The following is a 23,058-nucleotide window of genomic DNA, read 5'->3' on the forward strand; positions in this document are numbered from 1 at the left end:
GCTATATATCAGGCCCATTGCTTATCCACTCCAAAAGCAATAGATTGCATCCATTAACCCCAAACTCCCAGTCCATCTCACTCCCTCCCCCGCTGCCTTGGCAACTACAAGTCTGTTCTCCAAGTCCATGAGTTTCTTTTCTGTGGAGAGGTTCATTGTGCCATATATTAGATTCCAGATATAAGTGCATTTAATCTTAAATTAGTGCAAAGACTCCATTTAACAGGAACATTTATTTCTTGGGTGTTTTCAAAATAGGAAATGTTAACAGCCAAGATAGAGATTTCATTACTAAAGAGATTTCATTTTCCTGAGATGAAATATATCACATGTTCAGGAAATTGGAGACATGACCCTCTTTGTTGAATGCAAGGTATCAATGCAAAGCCATTACTTTGTCACACAGTTAATTTAGAAATTATCATTTATAGATTGCAATATTTTTAATGACGTAAAGAGTCCTTGTGTTTCTACTGACCATTACTACTTGTTTCTACCAATTAAATATTATGGACAAAGAATGCTTTGCTTCATTTACAGTGTGGTAACTATTTATTCAGGATCTGTGCTGTGCTATCAGTTAGTATCTAGAAAAGCATAATGTGTGCTTAATATTTATTTTATGTTCTTCTGGTGCAAAGCAAAGGTATTTATCTTGATTTCTGGTAAAATCTTGGGTTCATATTCAAAATAAACAATTCTAAATAATGCTTTCTTTTTATCCCCACAGAGGAAATTAAATTTTTCAGGGAATCTTTCCCTCTGTCAAAATACATGTTGCTCTTAAGGATTAGGTATATAGATATCATCAGATTATTGCCTTGAAGATTAAATAAATCATCCTTCAAAATCCTGTAATAAATAACATATTCATTATCTTAGGAGTGATTTTGGATCAAGGGTTGCATTCTGAGCACCATCTTGTTCTCTTTTCTGTGAATCTATTTTGAATAGTTTCATGCATTTGTTCTTGTCTCTAACAGAGTTCACTTGAACATTCGACATTTGCATTTTACACAGTCAGTGAAAGATAATTATTCAACGCATATGCTTTCTGATTAAATGTGTGAAACGCCTAAATAGAAAACGGAAATTAGTTTTAAGTGCATTATGAAAGACTGAAATTTATCTTTAGTTCAAGAAGCAGTGATGAGCTTTTTTTTGTGGTGTTCTTGTGGTTTCATTCTCAGTGATTGTCACAGTCAGGCTAAGCCCATAGATTCCAGAGGGAAGTTTATCCCTAGTTAATCCTCCTATATCTGAGCAGAAGTCACCCCAAACTGACCTTTATGTGACAGTCGCCTTTCATTATTGCATCTTGAGCTAAATGTTGTCAATAAAAATCACAGTTAAACCAGGTTGACATTAACCAAGGGGACCGAAAGAACTGCTTTAGAAGCATAATATATTTGCCATTTTATCAGATGCTGTCCAAGACCCTGGTGAGCCATTAAAGTAGAATTCTGTTTATTCACTCCAACAGAGTAAGTAAGGGCATCCCTGAATTCTAGCCAGATCAAAACCTGGAATCTAGAGTAACAAAGACCCAATTTCAAATTAATTTAATAAGACTTAATAAAGTCTTTAATAAAGGCCTTTAATAAAGACCTTCAGAGGATTTTCTGGTAAGATCTCTCCTTTTACCTTCTTGAGGCATCTTTGTGTTTTCCCAAATTCCCAGCACAATCTCAACTGCCTGCTGTCCCCCCTTTGAATTAATTTACTTGGTGCTGCTTTTAAAAACACCTAAGCTCTAGACCTGCTTTGTTCTTACTTATCCCACTTGCCCCCATTAAAACTTTAACAGCCCTGGTCACATCCTCTTCTCCCTCTGAGCTATACAAATATGTGATTTCATATTATGTATTGTGAGCATGGGCTTGGGGACTAGACTTGAGTTTGAAAATGAGATCTGCACCCGTGTCCTTCTTTAAGTTACTATACCACTCTTAACTCAATGCTCTCATCGATAAATGGATATAAGTACAGTTACTTATTTGATAAGGTACTTTTGGGGGTTATATGAGATAATGCAAATATTTAACATAGCACCTGACACAGCAAGCACTAAAAATGACCATTGTCATCACCGTACACTCTGTACTATAATTATTAGCTTATATATATATGTGTGTCTGTGCATGTGTATATATATCACAATAGAATTAAAATTGGTAGGGCAAGAAATGTATCTTGCTTACCATTGCTTTCCCCAGAACCTTAGATAAGGTGTGTCATGTAGCAGTTCATCAATAAATAATTTGTAAATGAATAATTACATATGCTAGCTTGCTCGCTCTTTCCCATCCCCTCCTTCCCTGCCTCTCTCTCTCTCCCTTTGTCCTCTCTCTTTAGCTATCTACCCATCATCCATCTATCCATAGGGATGTATGTAATTTTTAAAGAAATGTTTCTTCTTTTTAGCTGTTCATTTATACATAACTGATCCTCCTTTCATTCCAAGTAATTCCCCATGACTGTATCTGCTTCTCACCCCCCCACCCCCACCGAATCTTTTCTCATTTCTTATTTCCCTGGATAGAATATAAACTCATTAGGGAAGACATTTTGTCTTTTTTACTGCTGTGCTCTCAGGGCCTAGAACACTATCAGACATATAAATAGGAACACAATAAACTTGTCAAAGGAACAAATGGATGTTCTCTGATTCTGACTTTCAATATCTCCCTCTGGTCCTTTCCTTTGGACTCCTGTCACCCTTCCATTCAATGCCCTCCTTCTTTACTGTGAAATACAGGACTCTTCTTCATAGCACTACTCATTGCCTGAACTAGAGTCCTCTCCACCTTGAACCAGACCTAACCAAAAACAATCTCCATTGACTAAGGTCTCCAAGGGAACATGAACATATCCTATGTCTTCGTGTTATTACTCCAATGAATTACGGTAATGTGTTAATTTAAGGCTTGCAGATTATAAGGAACTGCTTAGATTATGCCTCCGCCATGTGCTAAGGGGAGATAGATTTGGGGTAAGAGCAGCTTTGTAAAGACCCTTCCATCATGCCAACTCCCTAATACTGACCAGGGAAGCTTGCTGCTGGTTCTTTGTGCTGCCCTTCTAAAGCAGGTGTTCTCAGTCTTCACTATGCATGAGCATCATCTGGGGAACTTTTAAGATAAGGATGCCTGACTACACCCCCCAGACAGTTATAGTATGTAAAAGCAACAACAAAAACAAACCTAAGTGATTCTAATACGCACCCGAGGTTGAGAACCATTGGGTTGTAAAAGGTTCAAGCCCATTCAGACTAGCTTTTCAAGTACCAGAAATCCCAAACACAAAGTCTTAAGGCACAAAACAGAAGAACATACCAGCAGAGAACCTGACCAACAAGCAGCTTACACCTTGTCAGCCACCACTCAACTGTAGTCAGCTGCAGTTATGTCAGAATGTAGCCCGTGTCTCTAGATCTTCTGAATCTTCAAGGGAAGTCATAAATCCTCAATTCAAGATGAACTTTCACAATCTGAAGTGCTGGCAACCAACTCAAATTTCTTTAAATTCTATGTGGGCTGAACAAAACATGTCTTGAACTGGATTCATGGGCCAAATAATTTTAAGTTTTCATTGTATGCCAACTGCTCTACCATTTCCTAAGAAATCCTTTCTATATCCTTTACCAAGTCTGTCTTAAATTCCTAAAAAGCTAGATTCCCTTTTCATCATTGATCTACACTCCGGGTATTGCTGTGGACAAAACTGACTGGTGTGGCTGAAATAATTTTAAAGGGTAAAAAAATTCTGTGATTTAACGTATGAGATGCTCAAATGCCCAAAACCTTGAATGATTACTGTTATAAACATCACTCACCCTCTACTAGTATGTATTAATCACACCTGAAATATGCAAATCAGTAACAAGCCTTTTGGAATACAGACTAGTGGCATGGTTCTTGCTGCATAAAGTCAGTCCATATAATTGGACTATACATAGACCCATGAGATTTTACTACATATACAACACAAAACCTGTATTAGTAGTGACGGCCTGGCTAGTTTGAGTTTATATACAGAAAGTACTAGAAAGTTTCCCAGAAAAGGGAGTGGATGCAGACTGTGCAATGCCTCAAGTACATGACAAATGAGTTAAAATTCCCAGATATATCAGCGAGCGATTGAAGGGGCTTCGTGTGTTTTTAATCTCTGTTGGCTTTCTTTTTCTTTTGTTTTGTCTTGCTTTTGAGGAGGAGAGGGGCATGGCAAGTAGTATTAGGAGGAACACTCTGGTCTTAGATGAGACACTGGACAATAGAGATCAGAGGAAGAAAGCCTTTTAGTAGGTCACAGCCAAGGCTGTAGACATGAGAGGATAAAGGTCTGGCCTGGGTGATGGCAGAGGATTGGGAAGGCAAGAACAGGTTCAAGTGATTTCAACCTTGACTAGAGGAAAAGGAGGGCTAGCTGTTGTTCAGTATTCCCCTACAATGGGCTTCATTCTGTGTTGAGCATTTAACGTAAAATGATTTCTTTTGCTTTAAACAGATTATAGCTGAAATGGGAGAGCTCTTGAATAGTATTCTCCTATATAAGCATGTTGTAAAATCTATCTTCCAGGGCTTTAGAGATTACCTGGCCTGTCCCCTTCACTTTACACATAAGACGAGACTTTTCTGTCACATGCACACCTTGTAGCAGAGGAAGCATAGAACCCGGATTTGTAATTTTTTTACCCCAGTGATCTTTTCTCTTCACCATGTTGCTTCTTCAATAGAGCTTTCCTACAAATGAATTATAAACTAGGCCTCAGATTCAGGTAAGAAGACAAAAGTGAGCAGGTGATAAAATGTGGTGTAGAGAGTAATTCCCATAGCCACTCAATGCAAACAAGGGAGGGGGAGTCAGGGGAAAAAAAGCCTCTACAACCTTGATGTAAAGGTTACACAAAGGAGGAGATAAAGTCAGCAATGATATACAGTCAGCAGTAGTGCCTACATCCCTTTCATCAGCCCAGCACAGATGCTGAGATAAGGGGACATAAATGGAAATAAAAGGAAAGCTGATTCAAAAGAGCTATTAGAAATCCCTGTTCACTGGAAGATGATAAATTGAAGAATCACCCCCTAGAAAGGCTGAAGAGGGGAAATCTTGGACACTCAGGGGACAGCAAGGTATCACTGGATCTGGGTTTGGAGTGGTGCCTGTCTCATAAGTTTCTATCCTACGACCATAAACTTTCCTAGTGAAAACCTCATGGCATCATGACACAATGGCATGTGGCAGTGTCTGCATGAGACAGATTATCTGGAAGTTTAAATAAATTGAAAGCCAATGGATACTAAACATCTGCACAATTGGATTTCCCTTCCTTTAGCCAATCCCTGGGGCCAGGGCTCTGACTGGCAGAGGTTTCTTCTCTCTTAAACTGCGCCAAAAGGACAAGCCCAATTACCCTCTCTGTCCTAAATTGCTCGTAGACAGTCTATGTATTAAGAGCTAAATAGCAGGGGAGGAAAGAGGAATAAGTATGCTTTCCATGCCTTTCCACTCCTTCTCCCATTTGAATTCATAATACTTTCTCTCTCGGGATTAAGTACTACAAAGGAAGACTTGGAGAAGGTTTTCACCAACCCAGAAATCATAGTACATTAATCAAGATGGATTCAGTAGGGCACAGCTAGAAGTAGCTTGCTTCTTCACTATCACTGCCAGGCCAGTCCACTCTTTGACTCATTTTTGCCCATCCCAGACTAAATTCTAAGCAGGTGCCACTACTGTTCCAGCCTCATAAATGTCATGAAAGGCCAGTTATGACTATTATGAAAGCCCCACTCCTTCATCCTATCCAAAACCTCCCTAATTCCACTGCTTGGGCCTACTTCAGACTCAGAAACCTGTAACTGGTGAAGAAGGGGCAGTTTCTTCTCTCCTCCTTATTTCACCTTCTACCCCACTTGCTGCTGGTTCTTGCCGTGCCTGGGTTGGGCCTAAGAGGCAGAGACTGAAGGGAAAGGAACAGGATCTAACACTGATGGCACAGTGGCCACAGGGCTTTGGGTCCTGCTGGGTGCAGTAAATACTCAAAAGGCTTTCTTAAAACCTGCATCTGGACTTCCTGGGGAGCCGTTCCTTCCCCTGTCCCTGGCTTCCACAGTCCTCTCCAGACAGGCTTTCTTCAGGGGTCTGTTCATGATGTAGAGAATCCATCTCCCTTCTGCTGGGTACAGGTTTGGCTTCTGGGAAACCCACACCCTTATCTACAGAACTGCAGCTCTTTCCCAAGGCAGCTGGCCCCTTCTCACCTTTAGAGGTCAGACCTGAGTCATGTTCCAGGCTCTAAACTGCTGACATCTGCAGGAAGTGCATGTCAACCCCTTTAATTTGTTCTCCTAATACCTCTCACATCTTGTCCTTAAGATAAAGGACAAGAGCCCCTTCCAAACTATGGAAGAAGGACAAAAAGAATACTGACAAGTCTATCCCAAAAAATCCCCATGGGGATTGCAAATCCCAGTGAATTGCTGGCATCTTCTTACACAGCCTAAAATTGGGTGAAGGGCTAATGCTAACTGAACCAATTTCTCTGTATTTTACTGGGCACCTCTAATCTAAGCAGTTAAGAATATGCTAAAATGTAGACAATTTTATTTAAAAAAAAAAAAAAGCTTAAAGTCAAGATACATAAGGAAGCCAGCCACCTCTTCCTATCCTCCCACCTCTTCCTTCCTGCTATTCCCTGCCCAGTGGCTTCAAGACTTGTGTGTAACAACATGAGAAATACAACCAATTAGATACCCAAATGATTTTAACAGTGGGGTAGTCATCTCCTCAGTCATGAAAAAAAAAGTCAAAGTCACTTAAACTCTTTTTTCTTTCTGGATGATCTCCTCATTTAATTCAATCCACCCCCTTGGATAGTTTTCCTAAACACATTCCCAGAAAGTTAATTAGGGTAGCAATTTGACCCAAAGAGTGTGAAGCACAAAAACACTATGGCATTTTGAGGTCAGGAAGATGATCAATTTCTCTTTGTGCATCTTGTGCCAAGGTGTTCGCACTTTAGTTTTTTTAACTTGTGTGAAATTCAAAGAACACAGAGCACAGTGTCATTTACACTCGGGCCATCATAAAAAGCCAGCTTCTCAAAAAGACTACTGGCTGGTTTCCAGGCTGCCAGAAAGCTTTTTATGGGATCTTTTAAGCTATTCTCCTTTAATCCAAAAAGGGAAATTAAATTTCACCAAGGGTGAATGGACTGCCCAGAATATGCATTGCCTCCAACAGAGACAGAGTTCAAGGGAATCCTAAAGCTTCCCAATTTCAGGGAAGGAAAAAATAAAAATAAACCCCACCCTCCTCACTTGTCATGGAAAAGACATTAAGCAACTTGCAATATAGTGAAAATAATTCTTTCCAGAGCCATCATGATGAATTGTGCATTTTTACAAAACTTTTCCAGGCACTCTATGACCCCTTACAGAGTAAAGCTGGCATCTGACACAAAGGGTATGATGATACTTTCAGTAGCTCTCTGTGTTTAAAAACAAACAGATAAATGATGATTGGGATATGGCCTGATAAGAATTTTAATCTTGAAAAACTCATTATGAAAATATTTCAAGTATGAAGCATAGAGAATGATATCGTAAACAGTCATAAACCACCACTCAGCTTTGCCAAATTTTAACAGTTGGTCAAAATTGTTCAGCTTTTTTGAAAAAACAAAAATACAAAATATTTTGGATATAGTTGTGTTCTACTCCTTCTTGTCACAGAGGTAAACACTGTGTTGATTTTGGTGTTGTCCTTCTCAGAATTTCCCTTTGATAAATACATATGCCTCTCTAAACATGTTTTGAAATAGAGGTTTTATTATTATTCAGGTATGGTGAGGCCAACAGACAAAGAGACAACTGCCACTGAAAAGACAGTTTGTTATCCTTCTGGCTCCCAAGAGAAGAAGAGCTATAGGAAGCACCAGGGTTGGTCCTGATGCAGAGGGAGCTGGATGAAACTGGCAAGAGCCTTTACTGTGGCTTCCATGGGGGAAAAAACGGTGAAATAGGGTGAACAAGTTTAAAATTGACTAGTTTACATCACTTCAGTGGGCTCTATGGTGTAGGAGCTTCCCTGGGGTGATTAGGGCAGAGGAATCTTGGCCCAGAGTGTAAGGGTCCCTTAAAGGAGGTGATTGAGGGTGTGGAGTCTGGATTGATTGGTCTGCACGTGAAAAGCACACTCACAGGTCAGGCTGGTTGTGGGCTATCTCAGAATTAGCCAGGAGTTCCCGCTATGGCTAAGCAAATTAGGAATCTGGCTAGTATCCACAAGTATGTGGGTTTGATCCCTGGCCTCACTCAATGGGTTAAGGATCTGGTGTTGCCATGAACTGTGGTGTAGGTGGCAGATACAGCTTGGATCTTGCATTGCTGTGGCACAGGCCAATAGCTGCAGCTCTGATTCAACCCTTAGCCTGGCCTGGGAACTTCCATATGCTGCAGACCCTAAAAAGTAAAAAAAAAAAAAAAAAAATTAGCTAAAGTTCCTCCAGCAAACCCCCAAAATTTCACATCAAACAATATACTGTTTTATTCTGCATGTTGTTAACCTTTGTGAACAATCGTATCACACTATACATACTGCACATAGCATTCACTAATTTCTTTTATTTTTTTCTCAGCATTACACTTTGGGGATTTTTCCATTTTGTAGTATGCAGCTCCAGTCAGTTTGTTTCTTTTCACTGCTTTATAATTTGGCATTGTGTCAGCATATCACGGCTTATTAATATTTATTCATTTTCTTGTTTATAAACATTTGTCTCCAGTTTTTTATTATTACAAATGATGTTGCTATGATTAAGCTTTTACCTATCTCCAGGTGCACATATTATGGAATAACTGGATCCAAGGGCATTCATTTCTTTGACTTTAATGCATTTTGCCAAATGGCTACTGAAAGTACCTGCAGCTAATTACCCTTCCATCAAGAGTGTGGAAAAGGTCCTATTATCCTACTGCCTCACCAGCACTGTTATTGTGAGGCTTTGCTTTCAATGTTTGCCAACATGATGGTGTTTAATGGTACCTAATAATAGTTTAAATTTGCATGTTCTTGATTACTAGTGAACTTGACTATCTTTTCATATGTTTATTGGTCATTTGTATTTTCTCTTATATGAATTTCCTGTTCATATTTTTTTGCCAATGTTTCTACTGGATTGTTTGTACTTTTCTCATTATTTTGTAAAGTTCTTTATATTCTGGATACTAACCCTGGTTAGCTGTATGTGTTGCAAATAACTTCCCTCAGTCTACATTTTATCTTTGTTTTAGAGAAATCTTAAGTCAACTGTACTCAAATCTATCAGCTTTTTAATTTGTGGGTGTCATTTTTTGTGCTCTTTTTAAAGAAAGTCTTCTGAATAGAATGCTATATTTTATTTTAAAGTTTTAAAGTATTGATTTTCCCATTTAGATCTTTAGTAAGCCTGGAATTGAGATTTTAATATGGTAATAAGCAAAGGTGTTATTTTTTTTCCCACAGGGATAATCAATAGTTTCAGCATCCCTTGCTGATTAATCCATAACTTTCTCCATAGATTTTTTTTTTAATGCTACTCTGTCATTTGTCATTTCCTTTCGTTTAACGGTCTATTTCTGTACTCTTTCTGTCTTCCTTTGGTCTATTTTTAAATCTGTCACTACCACAGCATTTTAATCATCATAGTTTTACAAAAATCATATTGCCTGGCGTGCCAATTCTCCTAATCTTTTGTTTTTCTTCAAAATGGTTTTGGCTATTCTTCAAAACTGCTCTTCTATATGAATACTAACCAGCCAATTACCACACATCAAAAGAACCACCACCAACAAAAAACTATTGTGTCTTAGATTAGTCTTGCATTTAATTTCTATATTAATATGGATTACAATTGATATCTTCACAGTACTAAGACTTCCCTTAAATGTGTTATTTTAGGGTTTTTTTTTCTTTTCTTAATAATAATTTCTATTCTATCTATTATACTTGCTTTACAGTGTTCTGTCAATTTTCTACTGTACAGCAAAGTGACCCAGTCACACATACATGTATACATTGTATTTATCACATTATCCTCCATCATGCTCCATCACAAGTGACTAGATATAATTCCCAGTGCTATACAGCAGGATCTCATTGCTCATCCATTCCAAATGCAATAGTTTACATCTATTAACCCCAGATTCCCAGTCCATCCCACACCATCCCCCACCTTGGCCACCACACATCTGTTCTCCAAGTCCATGATTTTCTTTTCTGTGTGAAGGTTCATTTATGCTGTATATTAGATTCCAGATATAAGTTACATGGTATATTTCTTTCTCTTTCTGACTTAACTTCACTTAGTGTGAGGGTCTATAGTTCCATCCATGTTGCTGCAAATGGCATTATTTTGTTCTTTTTTAGGGCTGAGGCGTATTCCACTGTGTGTGTGTGTATATATATATATACATATACACATACATACATATATATATACACATACACATACATACATATATATACACACATACACATACATACATATATATACACACACATACATATATATATATATATATATATATATATAAAACACATATTCTAAATCCAGTCATCTGTCAATGGACATTTAGGTTATTTCCATGTCTTGGCTACTGTAGATAGTGCTGCAGTGAACATAGGGATGAATGCATCTTTTTGAATGACAGCTTTCTCAGGATATATGCCCAAGAGTGGGATTTCTGGATCATATGTTAGTTCTACATTTATTTTTTGGAGGTACCTCCATTCTTTTTTCCATAGTGGTTGTACCAATCTACATTCCCACCAACAGTGTAGGAGGGTGCCCTTTTCTCCACACTGTCTCCAGCATTTGTTATTTATATACTTTTTGAGATGGCCATTCTGACTGGTGTGAGGTGGTACCTCATAGTAGTTTTAATTTGCATTTCTCTAATAATCAGTGATGCTGAGCATTTTTTTCATGTGCTTGTTGGCCATCTGCATGTCTTCTTTGTAGGAATGTCTACTCAAGTCTTTTGCCTATTTTTCAATTGGGTTCTTGGGTTTTTTTGCTCTTGAGCTGTATAAATTGTTGGTTTGTTTCAGAGATTAAGCTCTTGTCAGTTGCATCATTTGAAACTATTTTCTTGCATTCTGTAAGTTGTTTCTTTTGTTTTTTGGTTGTGTGTGTGTGTGTGTGTATAGTTTTCTTTGCTGTACAAAAGCTTGTCAATTTGATTAGGTCCCATTGGTTTATTTTTGCTTTTACTTCTATTGCCTTGGGAGACTGACCTAAGAAAACATCTCTAAGGTTGACATCAGAGACTGTTTTTGCTATGTTCTCTTCTAGGAGTTTGATGGTGTCTTTTCTTACATTTAAGTCTTTAAGCTATTTTGAGTTTATTTTTGTGCATGGGGTGAGGGTGCGTTCCAGTTCAACATCATACACACATTAATGAAAGAAAAATCAAAAACTACACAATCATCTCAATAGATGCAGAAAAAGCATTTGACAAAGTCCAACATCCATTCATGATCAAAACTCTTACCAAGTGGGTATAGAGGGAACATACTGTAACATAATCAAAGCCATTTATGACAAACCCACAGAAAATATAATACTCAATGGAGAAAAGCTGAAAGTCTTCCCACTAAAATCTGGAACAAGACAAGCATGCCCACTCTCACCACTGCTATTGAACAAAGTACTGGAAGTCCTAGCCACAACACTCAGAAAAACCAAAGAAATAAAATGTATCCAAATTGGAAGAGAAGAGGTAAAATGGTCACTCTATGCAGATGGTGAAGTAGCAGGATATAAGATTAACATTCAAAAATCAGTTTCATTTCTGTATACTAACAATGAAATACTAGAAAATACAAAAATAAAATACCTTTTAAAATCACACCCCCCAAAATTAAATACCTGTGAATAAACCTGACCAAGGAGGTGAAAGACTTTTAGGCTAAAAACTATAAAATGGTAATCAAGGAAATTAAAGAGGATTGAAAGAAATGCAAAGATATTCCATGCTCCTGGGTTGGAAGAATTAATATCATAAAAATAGCCATGCTACCCAAAACAATCTACAGATTCAATGCAATTCCTATCAAATTACCCATGACATTTTTTGCAGAACTAGAAAAACAATCCAAACATTTATATGGAACCATAAAAGATCCAGAATTGCCAAAGCAATCATGAGGGAAAAAAAAAAATAAGCAGGAGGCATAACTCTCCCAGAATTCAGGCAATATTACAAAGCCACAGTCATCAAAACAGTGTGGTACTGGTACCAAAACAAACATACAAACCAATAGAACAGAATTAAGAACCCAGAAATAAACCCAGACACCTATGGTCAATTAATCTTTGACAAAGGAGACAAGAATATAAAATGGGAAAAAGACAGTCTTTTCAGCAAGTGATGCTAGGAAAACTGGACAGCAGAATGTAAATCAATGAAACTGGAACGCACCTTCACACCATGTGCAAAAAAAAATGCAATGTGTTTTAAAGTTAGCATTAGGGGAGTTTCCACTGTTGCACATTGGGTTAAGGATCTGGCATTGCCACAGCTATGGCTCAGATTCAATCCCTGGACCAGCAACTTCCATATGCTGTGCATGTGGCCAAAAAAATTAAAATTAAAATAAAATTGTTAGACTCTCATTTGCTTTCTTTCTAAAATAAAAAATTTAAACTTAAAACTCCATATATCAAGTTGTAATATCTTACTCAGTGCTTATCTTCTCAAAACATGTCAATTGATAGCCCCTAATTTTACCAATTTTTAAAAATTAAACTGCTTTTGGGTTTGCATTTTAAGCTCTAGCCAAAACTGGAGTATTGGCTTCATAGAACAATTCTGCATTTCCTGAATTAGCTTAAATTTCCATCTTTTTTTGTCTCCTTTTATGGTATAATAATTTAAAGCTGCAAAATTCTCTGTAAGTAGCAGTTTATCTGTACCACATAAGTTTCATATGTTGTATTTTCATTATGGTTCAATTCCAAATAATTTACAAATGTTATTGTAATTTCTCCTTTGATCCATGTATGATTTAAGAGAGTGTTTTGTATAAGCAATGAGGTCCTATTATTTAGTTCAGGGAACTATATTCAATCTCTCAGGATAAACCATGATAGAAGAGAATATATATTATTCCTACCATGTAGGAGTGTATGTGTGTGTCTGTGTATGTCTCTGTGTGTGTATATATGTGTGTGTGTGTGTATATATATGTGTGTGTGTATATATATATGTATATATATATTATGAATAGGTCATGCCATTGTATAGTAGAAATTTAGAAATTAGCACAACACTGTAAATCAACTATAATTTAAGAAACAAATTTTAAAAAATAAGAGATTTATTTGATTTGGTTTGGTTTTGGCTCTCCAAATGTGTGGGTACATATGTTGGGGGGAGTGGATGATCCCTTATTACTGATTTCAAAGTACTTCAAATACATCATTATCAAAGAAAATGATTTGTTTGATAACAATCAGCTTTGCTTTGTGATCCATTTTTTGGCCAGTATTTTTCTAGTATTCCTTATTAAATAGGTGAGCTTTCTAACCATTATGAAAACCCACCTATTCAATAAGGAACATTAATTTCTTTGTTCACTATTCCTTCTTGTTTTGTTTGTGTTTGTGTGTGTGTGTCTTCCTACTGAATTAAACTATTAAACTTATTTTCTAAGGTAATTCTTTTGCTAAAATATTGTTAAAGGCTAATTAAATTTATCTAAAACTGTCTTTATTTTATCCTCTAATTTGAAAAATTATTTCTGGGCATAGGATTCTTAGCTGGAAGTTATTTTCTCTAATGATTTTGAAGAATTTTTACAAAGTCTTCTAATTTTTTCCTTGAACATAGTCTCTTTTTTTTTCTCTCTTTTCATGTAAAATATTTTTTTTATTTTTTCCTTCTTTTTTTTTTTTTTTTTTGTCTTTTTAGGGCTGCACCTGAGGCATATGGATGTTCCCAGGCTAGGGTTCGAATCAGAGATGGAGCTGCTGGCCTACTCCACTTTCAAAGCAACGTGGGATCTGAGCCGTGTCCTACACCACATCTCACAGCAACACCAGATCCTTAACCCACTGAGTGAGGCCCAGGATCAACTCTGTGTCCTCATGCATACTAGTTGGGTTCATTGCTGCTAAGCCACAATGGAAATGCCTAAAATATTTTCTTTTGTGGCTCTACATTTTAAACTCACAGGCATCTGTCAGTAGATTTGTTTCCCTTCCTGAGACTTGTTGAGATTTCTGAATGTGAGGACTTATGTCTTTTCTTTTTTTTCTTTCTTTTTGGTCTTTTTAGGGCTGCACCCACAGCATATAGAGCTTCCCAGGCTAGGGGTCCAATCAGAGCTGTAGCTGCTGGCATATGCCAGAGCCACAGCAACGCAGGATCCAAGCCTTGTCTGTGACCTACACCACAGCTCACGGCAACACTGGATCCTTAACCCACTTAACGAGGCCAGGGATCAAACTCACGTCCTCAAGGATGCTAGCTGGGTTCCTTAACCACTGAGCCATGTCTTTCTTAAATTGTGGAAATTCTCCAAATGTTATTTCATTGAAAATTGCCTGCTTGCTCTCTCTCTTTTTTACTTTTTTTTGGTATCTTTCTTTCTAGGAAACCTATGTAATAGGCAGGCAGGTAGGTAGGTAGGTAGGTAGATAGGCAGACAGAGGGATGACGCAGAGAAATAGATCTTTGCATTCCACTTCTATGTTTCATCTCATGTACCAGTTTATCATAGAAACACAAACCCCTTGTCTGCCAAGTCCAGACACCCTTCTCCCCACTCCTCATCACTACCCACAGAATACTTTAACTTCAATTTACCCTCTTAGAATTCTGTATTCACCACTCAAGATTTCATCTGGTATTCAATTATTTTACTTTGGGTCCCTAGAAATTTCTCATGCTTTTTAATAAGCTCAGCTATACAATTAAAACAATAACAGCTATGTTTTATAGAAGAAATCTGGGTGATCTTTAATGAAAAATCTTAAGGTTATCTAGTTTATAACATTTCAGGAAGTAGAAGTCAAGACTTTCAATCTTTAAAAAGGGTTTAATTATATTAATTAGTTTGAACCTCTAACTATAGGCACAGACATTGAAATTTTTAGAAAATGTGCCTGTTACCAGAGCTGAATCAAAAAAATCTAAATTGGCTTGTTCTTAAATAGAGTTGATTATCCAAGATTCTACTTCTTACATATCTTATTAACCAACAGTCACCTTAATATTTCAACTCCCCTGAAATTTTAGGTTGATTGAGTAGTTTAAAGCAATCTTATTATTTGCTTTTACCTGTTTGTTTTCATCATTCTTCTGTCTTGTGATAAACAGGAACAAAAGGAACTTCTCTATGTTTAAGATTAAGTGAGTACATTAGCAGAGTATGAACTGACCTTGATTATTTTTCAGATCAGTGTACTAAAAGTTTTTACTGTTCCAGAACCATTGCCTTCAACCCTAACTAGATCAAATAGTTTCATAGAGACTATACTTTTAGTATGATCTGATTGAGAGTCAGATTCAAATTCACTCACTCCTTCCAATCTTCCTCTTACATATTTGTGTACTTGGGATCTTTCACACTTCAATCCTTGTATAACATTTTAGAATTACTGCTGTGGCTCAGTGGAAATGAATCTGACTAGTATCCATGAGGATGCAGGTTTGACCCCTGACCTCGCTCAGTGGGTTAAGATTCTGGTGTTGCCATGAGCTGCAATGTAGGTCACAGATGGATCTGGCGTTGCTGTGCCTGAGGTGTAGGCTAGCAAGTGTAGCTCTGATGCAACTCCTAGCCTGGGAACTTCCACATGCCATGGGTGAGGCCCTAAAAAATAAAAAAAAAGAAAAAAATTATAGTTACTACATCAACTGTATCCTATATCTGTTTTCTGGTGATTCCAAGACTTCTGTTTTTGCTTTTCCATGTATCTCAACTCCAGAGCAAGAACAGCACATGGGATTTTTCTCTCAAGATTCCTCACCATAAAGCTGCTACACATGGTGACCAAAGGCAAACAAACCAACAAAGTAGAAGAAATTCCTATTATGCATAGATTGGCCCACTTTATATTATCCCATAGGTCTCTTACATTGCTTTCATGTAAAAGGGGATTGAAAATGTATTTGAAGAAATTATGGTTGAAAACTTTCCAAATCTAAAGGATACTGATATCAAGATACAGGAAGCACAGAGGGACCCAAACAAGTTGAACCCAAACAGGCCCACACCAAGACATATTATAATAAAAATGGCAAAAGGTAAAGATAAAGAGAGGATTCTAAAGGCAGCAAGAGAAAAGCAAAGCATTAATTATAAGAGAACCCCCATAAGGCTATCAGCTGATTTCTCTACAGAAACACTACAGGCTAGAAGGGAGTGGCAAGATATATTTAAAGTGCTGAAAGGAAAAAAAAATTATGACCTAGAATACTCTATCCAGCAAGAATATCATTTAAAATAGAAGGGGAAATAAGAATTTCTCTAACAAACAAAAGCTAAAAGAGTACAGCAATACTAAACCCATTCTGAAAGAAATACTGAAAGGGCTTCTCTAAATGAAAAAAAAGAGAGAGAGAGAAAAGAAAAAAAGAAGAATTAGGATGGAGGAAAACACAGCTGGAAAGCAGTCACTTAAATAAGCCAGCACACAGATCTAAACATGAAGACGTTAAAAAAGAGAGAGAGAGAGACACCAAAATCATACAATGTGGGGAAAGAAAGTATGAAAATATAGATCCTTTTTTTTATTTTTAATGATGTGTTTGAGCCTATACAACTATCAGGCAAAAGCAAGCAGATATAGGAAGGAGTTAATGTACTTAAAAAACTGGGCAACCACGAAACAAAACTGAACACTACATTTACAAAAACTGAAAAGTACTCAAGTATAAAATAAATGGAAACCATTGAATTAAAAAAAGAAAAGAAGAAAATAGCAATATAGAATCAACTGGAAAACAAGGTTTAAAATGGCAATAAATACATATCTATCAATAATTACCTGAAATTTCAATGGACTACTGGAGTGACACAGGGTGGCAGATTGGACAAAAAAGCAAAAACCTTCAATCTGCTGTCTACAAGAAACTCACCTTATGGCAAAGGACACATATACATTGAAAGTGAGAGGATGGGAAAAGATATTTCATGCCAATGGACAAGACAGGAAAGCAGAAGTTGCAATACTCATATCAGACAAAATAGACTTTAAAACAAAGGTCATAAGGAAAGACAAAGAAGGACACTATTTAATGGTTAAAGGATCCATTCAAGAAGAGAATATTACAATCATTAACATATATTCCCTTAATTTAGGAGCACCCAGATACCTACAACAAATACTAACAGACATAAAAGGAGAAATTGATGGGAATATAATCATAGTAGGAGACTTTAACACCCAACTCACATCAATGGACAGATCCTCTAGATAGAAAATCAATAAGGCAACAGAGATCTTAAAGGACACAATAGAAAAGTTAGATTTAATCAACATTTTCAGGACATTACATCCAAAAAAATCAGAATATACATTCTTTTCAAGTGCACATGGGACATTCTCAAGAATTGATCACATACTGGGGCACAAAGCTAACCTCAACAAATTTAAGAGTATAAAAATTATTTCAAGTATCTTCTCTGACAACAATGGCATGAAACCAGAAATCAACCACAGAAAAAGGAATGAGAAAAAACTGACTACATGGAGACTAAACAACATGCTATTAAAAAACCCATGGGTCAATGAGGAAATCAAGAAGGGAATTAAAAAATACCACGAGACAAATGATAATGAAGACACAGCCACTCAAAATCTATGGGATGCCACAAAAGTGGTGCTCAGAGGGAAATTCATAGCAATACAGCTTTCCTCAAAAAAGAAGAAAAATCTCAAATTGACAACTTAACCTACCACTTAAATGAATTAGAAAAAAGAAGAACAAACAAAACCTAAAGTCAGCAGAAGGAAAGAAATCATAAAGACCAAAGAGGAAATCAATAAAATAAAGATTAAAAAAATCAATAAAACCAAGAGCTTGTTCTTTGAAAAGGTAAACAAATTTGACAAACCTCTGGCTAGACTCACCAAGAAGAGGGGAGAGAGAACCCAAATAAACAAAATAAGAAATGAAAAAGGAGAAGTCACAATGGATAACACAGAAATATAAAAAACAATTAGAGAATACTATGAACAATTGTATGCCAACAAATTTGACAACCTAGAAGAAATGGACAACTTTCTAGAGACTTACAGCCTGCCAAAACTGAATCAAGAAGAAATAGACCAACTGAACAGACCAATCACTAGAAATGAAATCAAATATGTCATAAAAACACTCCCTACAAATAAAAGTCCAGGACCAGATGGCTTTGCAGGTGAAGTCTACCAAACATACAAAGAGGAATTTATACCCATCCTCCTTAAATTTTTTCAAAAAGTTGAAGATGAGGGAACACTCCCAAAGACATCCTATGACACCACCATCACCCTAATTCCAAAACCAGACAAAGATAACACCAAAAAAGAAAACTATCAGCCAATATCTTTAATGAATATAGATACAAAAATTCTCAACAAAATTTTAGCCAACTGAATCCAGTAACATATCAAAAAGATTGTTCACCATGACCAGGTGGGGTTCACCCCAGGTTCATAAGGATGGTTCAACATATGCAGATCAATCAACGTCATACACCAAAATAACAAAAGAAAAGTCAAAAACCACACAATCATCTCAATAGATACAGAAAAAGCATTTGGCAAAGTCCAACATCCATTCATGGTCAAAACTCTTATCAAAGTGGGTATAGAGGGAACATACTGTAACATAATCAAAGACATTTATGACAAACCCACCGCAAATATAATACTCAATGGAGAAAAGCTGAAAGTCTTCCCACTAAAATCTGGAACAAGACAGGGATGCCCACTCTCACCGCTGTCTTTCAACATAATACTGGAAGTCTGAGCCACAGCAATCAGAGAAACAAAAGAAATAAAAGGCATCCAAATTGGAAGAGAAGAGGTAAAACTGTCACTGTATGCAGATGACAGCATACTACTTATAGAAAATCCTAAGGACTCAACCCAAAAACTACTTGAACTGATCAACAAATTCAGCAAAGTAGCAGGATATAAGATGAACATTCAGAAATCAGTCGCATTTCTGTATACTAACAATGAAATATTAGAAAAGGAATACAACAATAAAGTATCTTTTAAAATTGCACCCCACAAAATCAAATACCTGGGAATACATCTGACCAAGGAGGTAAAGGACTTATATGCTGAGAACTATAAAACATTAATTAAGGAAATTAAAGAAGATGTAAAGAAATGGAAAGATATTCCATGCTCCTGGGTTGGAAAAATTAATATTGTAAAAATGGCCATACTACCCAAAGCAATCTACAAATTCAATGAAATCCCTATCAAATTACCCATGACATTTTTTACAGAACTAGAACAAACAATCCAAAAATTTATATGGAACCACAAAAGACCCAGAATTGCCAAAGCAATCCTGAGGGGGAAAAAAAAACAATCAGGAAGCATAACTCTCCCAGACTTCAGGCACTATTACAAAGCCACATTCATTTAGACAGTGTGGTACTAGTACCAAAACAGACCATACAGACCAATCAAACAGAATAGAGAATGCAGAAATAAACCCAAACACCTATGGTCAATTAATCTTTGACAAAGGAGGCAAGAACATAAAAAAGGAAAAAGACAGTCTTTTCAGTAAGTATTGCTGGGAAACCTGGACGGCTGCATGCAAATCAGTGTAACTAGAACACACCCTCACACCCATGCACAAAAAGAAACTCAAAATGGCTGAAAGACTTAAATGTAAAACAAGACACCATCAAACTCCTGGAAGAGAACATAAGCAAAACATTCTCTCATATCAACCTTACAAATGTTTTCTCAGGTCAGTCTCCCAAAGCAACAGAAATAAGAGCAAAAACAAACCAATGGGACCTAATCAAACTGACAAGCTTTTGCACAGCCAAAGAAACCATAAAAAAATTTTAAAAAAAGACAACTTACAGAATGGGAGAAAATAGTTTCAAACGATGCAACTAGCAAGGGCTTAATTTCTAAAATATACAAGCAACTTATACAACTCAACAGCAAAAAAGTCAATAACCCTATTGAAAAATGGGCAAAAGAACTGAATAGACATTTTTCCAAGGAAGATATACAGATGGCCAACAAGCACATGAAAAAATGCTCAACATCACTGATCATTAGAGAAATGCAAATCAAAACTACTATGAGATACCACCTCACACCAGTCAGAATGGTCATCATCAATAAGTCCACAAATAACAAATGCTGGATGGGGTGTGGAGAAAAGGGAACCCTCCTGCACTATTGGTGGGAATGTAAGCTGCTATAACCACTGTGGAGAACAGTATGGTGGTATACATAGAACTACCATATGACTCAGCAACCCCACTCTTGGGCATATATCCAGACAGAACCTTCCTTTAAAAATAAATAAATAAATAAATACCATGCACCTGCATGTTGATTGCAGCTCTATTCACAATAGCCAAGACATGGAAACAACCCAAATGTCCATCTTGGATTAGGAAGGTGTGGCATATATACACAACGGAATACCACTCAGCCATAAAAAAGAACAAAATAATGCCATTTGCAGCAACATGGATGGAACTAGAGACTCTCATACTGAGTAAAGTAAGTCAGAAGAGAAAGACAAATACCACATGATATCACATATCTGGAATGTAATATATGGCACAAATGAACCTTTCCATAGAAAAGAAAATCATGGACTTGGAGAATAGACTTGTGGTTGCCAAGGTGGAAGGGGAGGGAGTGGGTTGGATTGGGAACTTGGGGTTAATAGATGCAGGCTATTACCTTTGGAATGGATTAGCAATGAGATCCTGCTGTGTAGCACTGGGAACTATGTCTAGTCACTTATGATGGAGCATGTGAGAAAAAAGAATGTATACATGTATGTGCAACAGGGTCACCATGCTGTACCGTAGGAAAAAAATTGTATTGGGGAAATAACTATTAAAAAACAATAATAATAAAAAATAGAAAAAAAGCAAAAGACAAAAAAAAATAAAGGGACCCTGCTGTGAAAAAATAAAATTAAAAATAAATTTAAATTTTTTTTAAAAAAGTAGAACTGTTTGCCTGACCAATAACTTGATCTGAAACAAGAATTTCACTAATTAAATTTCACCAATAAATAATAGGAGACTAAAACAATGAAGGTTTGCAAAACTATCCAAATCCACAGTATTGAATTCCTACTGGCAGACCACCTTGCAGAAGGGGGGATTAAAGTGGAAAGAAAACCAAATTCCTATTAATCATTTGCAAAGCAAGAGAAAATGAGAGTGAAGAAAGGCAGAGGAAGAAACAGCATTTCTGTTGTAGCGATTCCCAAAGGGTCACTCTTAATTCTACCCTTGAACCTAGAACTCTCAGACTTTAATAGCTAATCATTTAGTCATTCGAGAAATGTTTTTATGAATACTTCTCATGTACCAGCCACTGTTCTAGGTATGTGATATACAGCAGTAGACAAATAAGACAAAACTCCTTGCCCTCACAGAGCTTGCATTCTAGTTATGAGTGTGGCTGCCCGGGAGGAGAGGGAGGGAGTGGGAGGGATTGGGAGTGTGGGATTAATGGATGTAAACTATTGCTCTTGGAATGGATTTACAAAGCGATCCTGCTGTGTAGCACTGAGAACTATCTCTAGATACTTATATCAAAACAGAACAAAGGGAGGGAAAAACATGTATACATGTAAGTAAAACTTGGTCTCCATGCTGTACAGCGGACAAAATTTTTTAAAAAAGATAAATAAATACATGAATATATAAATGAGTAAATAAAAGGTATAACATGTCAGAAGTATTAGGAAGAAAGAGGGTTGGGAAAACTATCATTTTAGCAGGGTGGTTAGGGAAAGTCTTACTGAGAAAGTGACATTTGAGCAAGCAGCTGACTGAAGGAATAAGCCAGAGACCTGAGAGGGAAATGCTTCAGGAAGAGAGAATTGCAAATGCAAAAATATTAGACAAGAAGGAACCTGGCATGTACAAAGAATAGCAAAAAAAGTGCTGTGAAAAAAAAAATGGGATAAGCAAAAGTGAGAGTTGTCAAAATTAAGGTTAGAGAGTCTATGGGAAGGGAAAGCGGGAAGATCCTACAGCGTCCTGCAGGGATTTATATAAAATCTGGATGTTGTTGTTTTTGTTGTTGTTGTTTCTGACTGATATGAGCTATTGTAAGTAATTTTGAGGAAGGTGTGAAACAAAGATTTTAGGCAGAAGAAAATGGCAAAAGCTGAATTTGCCTGAGGTTAGGACTTTTCTTAGAAATTAAGGCATATTTGCACACTGATGGGCAGGACCCAATAAAGAAGCAGTAGGTGAATGGAACGTATGAAAGAAAGAGAGAAATTGCTGTAGTGACTAACTTCATGACAAGAGAGAGAAAAAGATATGATGTAGAGTGGAGGAGCTATTTTTAGTCAGGACCCCAGGCAGTTCACCCATGGTAACAGGAGGGAAGGCAGAGTATGTAAGCCCCTGCACAGGTGGGAGGATGGCTGGGAGCCGTGTAAGAACAGGAGGAAGTTCTCTTCTATTGGTTTCATTTTCTCTGAAGTAAGAAGCAGGGCCAGCTAAGAAGGACAATAGGGAGGAGTTATTGGGGGATGGAAGAGAGAAAGAGAAGGAGCCTCACACAAGGCTATTAGGAGTCAACATGGGGTAGTAGTGATGAGAAGGTTCATATCCTAGCTCTGCCGCATATTAGCCATATGACCCTGGCTAAGTTTTTTAACCTCCCTAAACCTCAGTGATCTCTTACTCAAATAGGAATAACAATAGTGCCATTATCACTGCTTTGGGGTGTGGATGCAAAGAAATCACATAGAAATAACCATAACCACTACTAAATGGCAAACACTTAGTATATGTTGGCTGTTGTCTGATATTAACACATTAAACCAA

The 23,058-nt window shown here is 37.0% G+C and overlaps 1 protein-coding gene and 1 long non-coding RNA gene across 18 annotated transcripts in view; one reads left to right on the forward strand and one right to left on the reverse strand.

Annotated features, from left to right (window-relative positions):
- The window catches only part of LOC146404815 (uncharacterized), a 779,473-nt gene that overhangs the window by 475,592 nt on the left and 280,823 nt on the right, over positions 1 to 23,058 (reverse strand). The window lies entirely within an intron of this gene.
- FSHR (follicle stimulating hormone receptor) overlaps positions 1 to 23,058 on the forward strand; it is a 169,190-nt gene that overhangs the window by 53,463 nt on the left and 92,669 nt on the right.

This window comes from Sus scrofa, chromosome 3 (assembly GCF_054392235.1).
Source record: "Sus scrofa isolate SSC_HxYL_T2T_F1_AM1 chromosome 3, Sscrofa_HxYL_maternal_Yorkshire_Landrace_v2.0, whole genome shotgun sequence".
Taxonomy (NCBI): Eukaryota; Metazoa; Chordata; class Mammalia; order Artiodactyla; family Suidae; genus Sus; species Sus scrofa.